The sequence below is a fragment of the Pinus tabuliformis genome, chromosome 7 (genome assembly GCF_031772625.1).
Source record: "Pinus tabuliformis cultivar Carrire ecotype Pingquan chromosome 7, CPIR1, whole genome shotgun sequence".
In the NCBI taxonomy this organism is placed as follows: Eukaryota; Viridiplantae; Streptophyta; class Pinopsida; order Pinales; family Pinaceae; genus Pinus; species Pinus tabuliformis.
In genome coordinates, this window is record NC_142293.1 from 165,852,328 (window position 1) to 165,864,547 (window position 12,220).

Sequence of the window (12,220 nt, forward strand, 5' to 3'; positions counted from 1 at the left end):
GATGAGGCATGAGGTAGTTGATCCGAACATAGGTGATTCCATCACCTTGTTGTACCTATCACTGTGCTGCACCATGTTGCACCATCATACCATGTCCATCATCACTGTGTTGCACCATGTTGCACCATCACTGAGTTGTATCTCATCATGGTGTACCCATCATGCTACTCTTCATCATCATGCTGCACTATGCATCACTATGCTGCATTATGCATCACTGTGTTGCACCACTGTCACTGCGCACTATGATGCACCTATTCACTGTTGTACCCATCACTGTGCACTATGTTACACCAATCACTGTTGTACCCATCATTGTGCACTATGTTGCACCTATTCATTGTTGTACCCATCATTGTGCACTAGGCTACACCAATGACTGTTGTACCCGTCACTGTGCACTATGTTGCACCCATCATACACATGCTGCATCCTTCATGATGCACTTCAATACATTCATGTTGTTGTACCCTATTACTATGTTGTCCCATCATATCATATCATATTGCCGCACCCTATCATATTGCTATAGGATCCTTCTTAAGGGCTAGATACACAACAACTAGGGCAGCTCTATAGTTGCAGATTAGGGCCACCTTAGGACAGCGTATATGGAGCTCTCTTGACAGCATTTAGAACCTATCATTTTAGGCCTCCTTTATACAGTCATTAGCCCGCTTATTCTCTACAGTTAGGGCGTGATATGACCCTCCTAAATCAATGCCTAGATGTTTGTTATAGACCTGCGTTTTTACCCACTCCTTGTTGTGTTTCCATGACCGTATTTAGGGCAGCGTTAGAGCTGTGTCTCCTTCATGACTAGGGCTTCTCCTTGCTGCGAATAGAGGTCTCTTTTAGGACAGCGTTAGGGCATATAAGGACAACGTCTTAGTGTCTACGTTATGCCTTTCCTTACTGTGATTCCAAGGCTACATTAAAGTCTTTAGAATAGGGTTGAAGGTTCTCCATCATGACTGCTATTAAATCTTCTCACAACCCTGTGGCTAGGGCACATTGACAGCAGATTTAGGGTCTTCATAGATAAACATCATAGGGTCTCTTAGACCTGCGTTTAGGACAGCTTAGGGTCTCTTCTAGACCAACGATATAGATGCTTTTCTCTTCTGCGTTAAAGCCTTCTTCACCGTGACTGTGTTAGAATCTAGCGCATCCTTATATGACAATGTATGGCAGTGTCTTAGGGTTTGCATTGAGGGCATGAACTCTCTTCTAAGACATTGTTGAGACTTCATTAACTACGTTTATTAGGGCAGCGTTAGAAGCTAGGTCATCTTCTTTTAGGGCTGCGTAGACCCTTCTTTCCCATGGCAGCATTCAGATCTAGGGCAGCGTTGTCTCTTAGGATCTCTCCTCCCACCAAAACCCAAAGACAAGTGGAGAGGAAGAGATCACAAGAAGAGTGTGTGAGCAAATGACTAGCAAGCCACCTCTTTTTATACTAAAACGTTGATCACATGTGGGGGCAATTTGGTCGCTGGTCGACCTTGACGAATTGTCCCATAACACAAATTAATTCATATCTCCATGAATACATGTTGGAATCGGATGATCTTTAGATCAATCCTACACCTCTCGACGAGAGGAATCCAAGAAAAATATCAGCTGTCATGAATAAGTGGACCCACATGGAGTTTCGCCCTAGTTGCCAATTTTAACACTCCCTTTCAACTAGGGAGAACTCCACCTGCTAATCCATCTGCCAGACTGTACTATCTCTGCCATCAGTGCACTGCACTGCTCTGCTCTGCTCTGCTGAACTATGAAGAAGAAGAAGCAGTGATCGAGAATGTATCATACCATCCTCTACTGACCCGAATTCAGTCCCATATAAAAGAGAGTGTCTCATACCACTCTTACTGACCCGAAGTCAGTTCCAATGAAGAGAGTTTGTCATACCACTCTTACTGATTTGAAATCAGTTCCAAAAGAGAGTGAGTTATATCACTCTTATTGACCCGAAGTCAATTCCAATTTATCCTAGATCAACATCATCCTAACATAGGGATACCCCTATCCTCATTTCCCTACTCATTGGCCAGATGAGAGGTACTTCCCATGAGTCCCAGACTGCATGGGTAGGATGTCTCAGCAGGAGAAGGATGAACCACTCATCCTGCCTACATGTTGCCAGGGGTATCCCAAGGGAAGGTTGAACCACTCACCCTGTACACAACAAATCACTAAGGGAAGGTTGAACCACTTGCCTTATGGTTGCTCATCGCTCCAAGATGTACCCCAAAGCCCCCAAAGCTCCCAGAGCTTAATGTCCATATCGTATAGGACCCTTAGGAGAGTCTCTCCACGACTCCTAGTCGTTCTCAGAAAGTCACAGATTTGACCTTTCCTAGGGGCTTCGACAGAATGTCGGCAACCTGCACATCAGTCCCAATGCGATGGAGCCTTCTTGTTCCTCGATGTACCATATCCCAGATAAAGTGCTACCTGATGTCTATATGCTTGGAGCGATCATAGAACACGGGATTCCTAAACAATTGAATCCCTCTCTGGTTGTCACAGAAGATCACGATGGTATCCGCATGTATCCAAACAGCTCACTGAAGAGCTCCCTCAACTAGGAAGCTTCACACGAGGTCATACTCGTAACAATGTATTCGGCCTTAGCAGTGCTCAAGGCAACCAACTTCTGCTTCCTGCTCATCCAGGGTATCAAAGTAGAACCCAAAGAGAACCAGCACCCAAAAGTGCTCTTGCGATCCTCCACACTGCCTGCCTGATTAGCATCAGAATAATCATGCAACTTCACATTTCCGGTAGTGTATCTCAATCCATGAGAGATGGTGCCCTGAAGATATCTCAAATAATTCTTGGCACCAATCCAGTGAGGCTCAACCATATATGAGCTCAACATGCTAACTGCGAAACATATATCCAAACGGGAGTTCATCAAGAACATCAATGCTAGAATGAGTTTATGAAACTCAGAGGCATTTCACAAATCACGTTTGGCATCACTACCACATAACTTTTGAAAGTTAAGCTGCATTGAGGTAGTCACAGGCTTGCAGTTCGCCATTCCAAATCCAGAATCCATCTCTCTCTTACTTTTGTAAATGAGAGGGTCTGCATCTGTCAAAAAGAGGTCATCCTCATCAGGTGCCAATATGAGAGGTCTATCATCCACAACCTCAAAGCAAAGGTTTGGATCAGCTTCACTCCTAATGAATCTTAGCTTCATCAAATAGCTGTCAATCCTCTCATATCAAGCCCAAGGTGTTAGCTTCAAGCCATAGAGGGCTTTCTTCCACCTGCATACATGAGATTCCCAATCTTGAATCTCAAACCCCTCGGGTTGTTCCAAATCTATGGACTTGCTACATGAGGGGAATAGTCCCCTTGTAAGATTTTCCTTCGATACATCTCGGACATGTACCTCCATGCTCTTCTTGAATTCAAGCATCCCTTTCACCATCTGACTCACATCGGGTAGGGCCTTATAATGAATATGGGCAAACCTCCGGTGCCATTGAAGAGATGTGTCACATGACATGGTCCCCAATGGACTTCCTGCAACTTGACACAAATTGCCAACCCTGAACTCATGAGTAAAAGCATCTTTGAAAATTCCATTTTCAAACACATACCTTTCCATCAATGAATGTCACCTTGAAACCTTTGACTTCCATTGCCGAAATGGACACCAGGTTCTTCTTGAGATCAAGTACATAAAGAACTTCTTGTAAATGAATCGTGTTACCCTCATTCAATTGAGGGGTAACATTCCAGGATAGGTGGCATTGACTCCAAGTGTAATCCCCACGATTGTTTCCATCTCTACCAAATTAGAGAGAGTTTCCTTCTATCCGATGAAGTGCCTTGAAGCACTACAATCAATAAGCCAGATTCCCAAAGCGTCTGGAGGAGTAGTGCAGAGGGCCAATATAAAATAATTCTCCTTTAGCTTATCAGAAACAACATTTGATTCTTCATACTTGGAGTTCCTTGCTTTCTTTGAAGAGTCGGCCATTTCCTTGATGACCTGCATTCCTTTTTCCTTTGCTGTGGAACCTGTCATTCCTTTGATCATTGAAGATGCCCCTGGAATGATTGTTTTCATCATCAAGGGACGTGTCCCTTCTATTCGGACACTCCCTCGCATAATGGCCAAACATATTGCAAGCAAGGCATTTGCCTTTCCTTCCACCCATAGATCTGGACTTCCCATTGAAGTGATCTTTAGGTAGGCTATCAGATGCTTTCACTGCGCCACTCGGATAATATTCGCTGCTTCAACTTCACCCTTGGTGAATTTGAAGAGGGATGAGGAACCCATTGAGCCTTTTGTCCTTTCCAATTGTCTTCGATGATTGCTCTTTCACTCTTGCTTGGGCTTTTGTCTTCGCCTCAGCTCCGATACCATGTTAATTTTAGGTATGTTCTATGCTAATAGCAAATTTACTTCAACTTTCCATATTAGCTCAATATCAATTCCAGATTAGCAATCACATTTAGCATGATAGTAAAATGCAGATAGAACATAAACATAAATTGCAAAAGACAAGCCAAGACAAGAGGACACAAGATGTGGCGCCTGCCACGAACAAACCCCAATGTGGGGAAACCCTTGATCAATTCTTCTTATATGTTCTTCAATAGTTCAACAGAGAGAGAGAGAGATCGTATGTATACATCAGAAGTCAACATTTTGACTTGTCATTATAAGAGCAGAGATCTTCTCTAAGAAGATGACACATGAGGTAGTTGATCCGAACACAGGTGATTCCATCACCTTGTTGTACCTATCACTGTGTTGCACCATCATACCATGTCCATCATCACTGTGCTGCACCATCACTGAGTTGTACCTCATCATGTTGTACCCAACATGCTACTCTTCATCATCATGTTGCACTATGCATCAATGTGTTGCACCACTGTCACTGTGCACTATGTTGCACCTATTCACAGTTGTACCCATCATTGTGCACTATGTTGCACCTATTCATTGTTTTACCCATCACTGTGCACTATGTTGCACCAATGACTGTTGTACCCATCATTGTGCACTATGTTGCACCCATCATACACATGTTGCATCCTTCATGTTGCACTTTAATACATTCATGATGTTGTACTCTATTACTATGTTGTCCCATCATATCATATTGATGCGCCCTATCACTATGTTGTCAATGCTACAAGACCCTTCTTAAGGGCTAGATAGACAACAGCTAGGGCAGCTCTGTAGCTGCTGATTAGGGCCAACTTGGGACAGCGTATATGGAGCTCTCTTAACAGCATTTAGAACCTGTCCTTTTAGGCCTCCTTTATACAGTCATTAGCCCTCTTATTCTCTACAGCTAGGGCATGATATGACCCTCCTAAATCAGCGCCAAGATGTTTGTTATAGACATGCGTTTTTACCCACTCCTTGCTGTATTTCCATGACCATATCTAGGGCAGCGTTAGAGTTGTGTCTCCTTCATGACTAGGGCTTCTCTTTTAGGACAGCGTTAGGGCATATAAGAACAGTGTCTTAGTGTCTACGTTATGCCTTTCCTTACTGTGATTCCAAGGCTACATTAAAGTCTTTAGAATAGCGTTGAAGGTTCTCCATCGTGACTGCTATTAAATCTTCTCACAAGCCTGCGGCTAGGGCACATTGATAGCAAATTTAGGGTTTTCATAGCTCAGCATCATATGGTCTCTTAGACCTGCATTTAGGACAGCTTAGGGTCTCTTCTAGACCAACGATATAGATGCCTTTCTCTTCTGCGTTAAAGCCTTCTTCAACATGACTGTGTTAGAGTCTAGGGCATCCTTATATGACAGCACATGGCAGCGTCTTAGGGTTTGCGGTTAGGGAATGAACTCCCTTCTAAGACAGCGTTGAGACTGACTTCATTAACTATGTTTATTACAGCCACGTTAGAAGCTAGGTCATCTTCTTTTAGGGTTGCGTAATCCTTCTTTCCCATGGCAACATTCAGACCTAGGGCATCTCTTCATTAGGGCAGCGTTGTCTCTTAGGATCTCTCCTCCCACCAAAACCCAAAGACAAGTGGAGAGGAAGAGATCACAAGAAGAGTGTGTGAGCAAATGACTAGCAAGCCACCTCTTTTTATACTAAAACGTTGAGCACATGTGGGGGCAATTTGGTTGCTGGTCGGCCTTGACGAATTGCCCCATAACACAAATAAATTCATATCTCCATGAATACATGTCAAAATCGGATGATCTTTAGATCAATCCTACACCTCTCAACGAGAGGAATCCAAGAAAAATATCAGTTGCCATGAATAAGTAGACCCACATGGAGTTTGGCCCTAGTTGCCAATTTTAACAGACACTTTCAGACATAGTCCGAAAGTATCCCACTTATGACAAAGAGATGTATTCCATTGTGCAGGCCTGTCGACAATGGAAGCATTACATTTTTTGGGAAGGAAACAGTCATCCACACAGACCACCGACCCCTACAATTCATACAGACAAGGGAAGTTGCATAATGATCGTCATCTAAAGTAGTCCACATAACTGTAACAATTCCATTTGAATATCAAGTACAAGAAGGGCAGCACCAATGATGTTGCAGACTACCTCTGCCGACCCTTGATCATGGCGTTAACCACCGTGCTCAACTCTTGTGGGCACGAGACTTCTGATTGGCCACTTCTCTACAAAAGCGACCAAGAATTCAGCCACACATATCAGAAGCTTTTGGAGGGTCAGCAAGTTCCCGAATTTCATATCCATGATGCACTGTTATGCCACCTGGGACAGCTTTTTGTTCCTTCAAGCGAGCGTGCCAAGATGATTTGCGAAGCGCACTGTAATCGAGTTGTTGGGCATTTCAGGGTCGACAAAATAGTGGCAGTACTACAGAAGTATTTCTATTGGTCGAATCTTCAACAAGATGTCGAGAAGTACATCAGATCCTACATTGTCTGCGCCATTTCCAAACCCACCATCAAGAAGCAAAGCCTCTATACCTCATTGCCTACCCCTAGTCGACCTTGGGAATCCATCTCCACGAATTACATGTCGAACCTTACTTCTACTAAGCATGGCAACAACTGTGTTTGTGTGGTCGTTGACAGATTCTCGAAGATGGCCATTATGGCAGCCTACAAGAAGAATATCACAGCAGAAGCCACTGCTAAACTCTTCTTTGAACGAGTGTGAGTACACTTTGGGATCACACAATCTATCATCTCAGATCGGGACAACAGGTTCCTCAGTACATTTTGGTCCAGTCTTTGGTCGATGTTGAACACCAAGCTCACCAAGTCCACAGCTTTCCATCCCCAAATTAATGGCCAAACAGAGGTCATCAACAAGATGATCATACACATTCTACGCATGTACAACTCATAGCATCCACACACATGGGATAAGAGCCCCCCTATGTCCAGCACAGCTATAACCGGGCTCTCCACAACTCGACTGGCCACAGCCCTTTTCAAGTGGGCTTGGGATTCTAGCGACTATGTCCCATTGATGTGGCCATACCGTTTGCAGTTACTCAAGCAAATTCAACTCATGTCCAACTTGAAGTCGAAGAGGCAAACAGCTTCATTGAGCACATTTAGCACATCTGCCAACAAGTCCATGACATATTGGACAGAGCCAATGCTATGTACAAGCAACGACATGATCAGCATCGGGTGCCACACAAGTTCCAGATGGGCGACAAAGTTTGGCTACATTTGCAGAAAGAGCGCCTCACTGGGCCCCACCACAAGCTTCGCTCACTCTGATATTGGCCATACACCATCACCAAGACAGTAGGGGACAATGCCTTTGAGCTCAGTATTCCACCATTCCTTGGTCTGCACCCAGTGTTCAATGTGGACCGCCTTCGGCCCTACTTTCCACCATTGTTGGACACATCCGACATTACAAAACAACTCACACCAACAGAGTTAAACCCAGACTGCATGGAACAAGCCACAACTGATTGGATCATGGACACACAAATCAAGAACACTCGACAGCAAAGGATCCAACTATATCGAATTGTCAAATCAGGCCAACTCCTTCACCAAGGCAAGTGACTCACCAAGGACCAAGTTCAGCAGAAGTTTCCTCATCTCATGCAGGAACTCAACGCAATGGGGACCATTGCTTCCTAAGGGGGGAGGAATGATCCATGTGGATATTAGTGGCCACCAGACTATTCCACTTGGACCCCCATCATTGTTTCTTTCAGTTTTTCAATTTCCTTAATTGTAGCACAATTTACTATTTTTGGCAATTTTTCGGGTCCTGAACTTCTGGGGCCGTTTTGAGGCCTACAACGTCTTTTGGGAAAAGCACAGGTGGCTAATATGACTTTTCAACTCGGTATTCGCTGTCAGCAGTTGTAGTCCTCGGATAGATCTTTCTAACGAGGTATCATATGCATCAAACGGAGATCGTATGCCAAAGTTACGACCCCGAGAAGTTGATATACCAACTTACCCCAACAGAGCCCATAGTTTGGCGTTTCATCTCCTAGGGTTAGGTTTTTCGATGTTTAGGGTTTTCCATTGTTTCTCAATAATAAAAAGCCCTTCAAGCCTCATTGTAACAAACTTCAGTGGCATGTTGCCACCACATCTCTTGTAAGAGATAAGCTACCATTGCCCGAGCCAATTTATTTCCATTCTGTATGTAAGCATATTTTAGTTCTTTGATATTAATGAAATGAAGGTTTATTTCCGCTGCATCTTTGTATGTATGGTTATATCGATAATTTGTTGCATTCCTTTTTAAATTCGGATTAGTGGTATTAGAGCAGTTTGCTCTTTCTCGATCCTTCTTTGCATGTCCCCAACGAGATCAGGGTATAAGGAGTTAAGGCTTGATATAGTTGAACCTTTGCAAGATTAGCCTCGCAAACCCCGACGGCCGCCCATGAGGGAAGAAAAGAAAGACAAAGGAGCAGGAGACCCTATCAAAATATTGCTCAAGGAGGCCCTCAAGAAACAAAGGAACGCGATGATGGATAACTTTGCACAGATCCTTCAACGGTTGCCCACTGACGGCGCATCCACATCCAGCAGCCACTCTAGAGACGCCACTCCTTTTAAGGTGAAATTAAACTTTGACATTCCCATATTTGAGGACCAAATAGATGTAGACGTCGTAGATAAATGGTTAAATCTGCTAGAAGGATATTTTTTGTTCATGATTTTTCCAGTCGGGAAAAGAATACTTTTGCCCTTCTCAAAGTAGCCTCCCACATCATGGACTGGTGGGAAACCTACTGTGAGCAGAGGGATAAAAGTACGCCCTCAATGTTTTTAGCCGCACCCACCTGGAATTCGTTCCGGGATGCCATCAAGGAGCAGTACTACTGTTAATTTTAGGTATGTTCTATGCTTAGAGCAATTTATTTCAATTTTCACATATTAGCAATCACATCAGCGTTAAAGTAAACTGCAGATAGAACATAGACCTAAATTGCAGAAGACAAGCCAAGACAAGAGGACACAAGATGTGGCGCTAGCCAGGGACAAACCCCAATGTGGGGAACCCTTGATCAATTCTTCTTATATAGTTCAGCAGAGCGAGAGAGAGAGAGTACGTTTACAATGGAAGTCAACACTTTGACTTATCTAAATAAGAGCATAGATCATCTCTAAGAAGATGATACATGAGATCAATTGAAGACATGCTGCTTCAACTGATTCTCCAAGGTGACTCCTTCACCTATCGTTGTGCTACATTTCGTCATCATGCTGCACCTCACCGAGCTGCACCATGCTACACCCATCATCACTATGTTGCATCACATCATGCTTCATTAATCATGACTGTACCCATCATTGTACTGCATTATGTGTCATTGTTGCACCATATTGCCATACTGACCTATGTGTGGCTTCTGTTTCTTGGGGCATTCATAAGTGGCTTATTGAGTGCCTTCTCTGTCTCACCTGCTGAGAATGAAAAATGGATTTAGGCCTTCAATTTGTAACCAACGGGGCCTTGATTAACTGGTCAGGTCGACAGAATGTCAGACCATCCGCCAGTGTTCCATTGTCTCTGTGGTCTGACCCACATAAATCGCTAGTCAAAACAGGATGAGAACATGTACAAATTTGGAAGAATAGTTAATAGATACCCTACGACCTGGCACCCAAACCAAGAGACCATCGTGTAATGCAGTGAAGCCGCCAACCTCGGGGCATGTTTGTCTAAGTAACTTAAAAATAAAGAACCCTTCAACTTGGCGCACAGACAACAAATGGGTTCCGCACAGCTTTAAGCAAGTTGCAACTCACTTATAGCAGGCAACAGTTTTGTGAGTGCGCCAATGCAGGGCTCGATCCAATTTATCTCGTCATTTGGATTGGAGAACAAAGAGAATTGCTAGAGAGGGGACTAATTTAAAAGTGGAGAATATAGTAAACAAACTTATCCCTACAATCAATTTTCTGTCTAGTTAATAAATGTTGGATAGCAGGGCAAAGCTGTGTCACAGGAAAAAACAACTCAAAATGCCACCAGCAAAATTTATCAAAAGGGTTTGACAGTGGGGTAAAGCTGGGTAGCAAAAATAAATTTATAAAACATTCAAAATACCAACAGCAATATTTGCATGCAGAATATATTGAAGTCTGAAACAATTAGGGTCATGTGAATCAACATAAAGAAGTTTACGTACTTACCAGCCCAGTGCTCCAAATCGGAATGATCATGTAACTTCGCAGCAAAAGCAGCTCTTCGATGGCACCAAAAGGATTAATGAAATTACCCGCGTGTCAAATCGGGCAGATAATATAACTTCACAGTAAACAGCACCTCTTCAACGGTACCAAAATGGAAAATGAAAGAACCTGGATTATATGATGAAAGAAGTGAGCAATGCAAAAGAATTTGGCGGGTAAGCCTGCTTGGCATCTAGTTTTCACTCCGGTTCCTTGAACTCCTACGGCCCTTGTGAAGTAATTCAACTCTTGTGGTTCAGCAATATTATCACTTTCAGGTGCTCCAAGTTATGCAACCTCATAAGGTAAATAAGTTGAATGTGTAAGGTTCCACGTTTTAAAATTGTGTTCATCAGCGATTTGGAAAAATTTGGTATCATACTTGTCCAAATTTGGTTTCATTTTATTATATATATATATATATATATAATCATTTTTATATATTTATTTATTTTTAGAATTGAGATGTATTCCTATTTATTTATTTTTAGAATTGAGATGTATTCCTATAATATATAATGTTAGATATATTTAAAATGAGCACATTAATTATATTTTTTCTCAAATTTTGCATTAAAAATAAGGTTTGCGCTTCTAGAGATCAGCTTGATAGATCCAGGGTTAACATAGGTCTAAACTAATTTTATTTTAATGATTAGTTTAAAAAAATTACCATATAATTTGTTATTTTTTATTGGATAAAAAAAAATTTATTAAAAATCATATATATATATATATATATAATACCAAAAATATTATTGAATATTATCAACTTTATTTAAAATAAAAACAAATATATATTTTAAGATATATGTGGATAAGATTTGTTATACATTTAAACAATACCCATACTATTAAAGCATCCATCGGACTGGGAAGTGGATCAAATAATTTTGCTGAATTATCTGCCCTCAAATATCTCTTATGCTGGTTGATTCATAAAAACACCCTCACAGTACAAATTTTTGGAGACTCACTAAATGTAATCAATTGGTTAAATGGACGTAGCAGATGCCAAAATTATGTATTACAACCTTTATTTGAAGAAATTCAGAATCTGAAAATGTCTTTTAATTCCTTGTCCATTCATCATATTTACAGGGAACGAAATGATATGGCAGACAAACTTTCTAAAGACGGTATTGAACAAGCTGTGGGCAGCTGGAGAATAAGGGAGGAAGTGAATGGAGAAAGCTACGTCTCGGACCAGCCTCCATATGCAGAAAATCTCTAACAGAAACCAGTGGATCAGCATACTCTTTTTGGTTTTTTTGTTATTATAAAATACTGCTGAAATAGTATTTATGGTTTTTACAGTCGATTATGGGTGCGAGGTATATGTTTCCCTTTTGGATGCCTTATGATACAGCCAGCACAAAACAGGAAACAGGATGGACACATGAAAATCAAAGGAAGTGAATGACAGATCGTTGGAGAATTGATCTCTTCTCGGGAAGAGAAGTTTCACTCTTTTTTGAGCAATTTGTGCAAACAAAACTGTTATAACAGCAATAGAGCTGTGTATGTACATGCAACTTTTTATA

The 12,220-nt window shown here is 42.0% G+C and overlaps 1 protein-coding gene across 7 annotated transcripts in view; it reads right to left on the reverse strand.

Annotated features, from left to right (window-relative positions):
- LOC149246351 (uncharacterized) overlaps positions 1-11,045 on the reverse strand; it is a 240,733-nt gene extending 229,688 nt beyond the window's left edge. For 3 of the 7 annotated variants that reach the window (XM_089457879.1, XM_089457877.1, XM_089457875.1), the window contains exon 1: positions 10,638-11,044. The gene's annotated coding sequence lies outside the window, so the exon portion shown is untranslated. Of the gene's footprint in view, positions 1-10,633 lie in introns of all 7 variants that reach the window. The other 4 variants (XM_089457880.1, XM_089457881.1, XM_089457878.1 and 1 more) reach the window with 2 other exon arrangements.
- Positions 11,046-12,220: the final 1,175 nt, after the last annotated feature.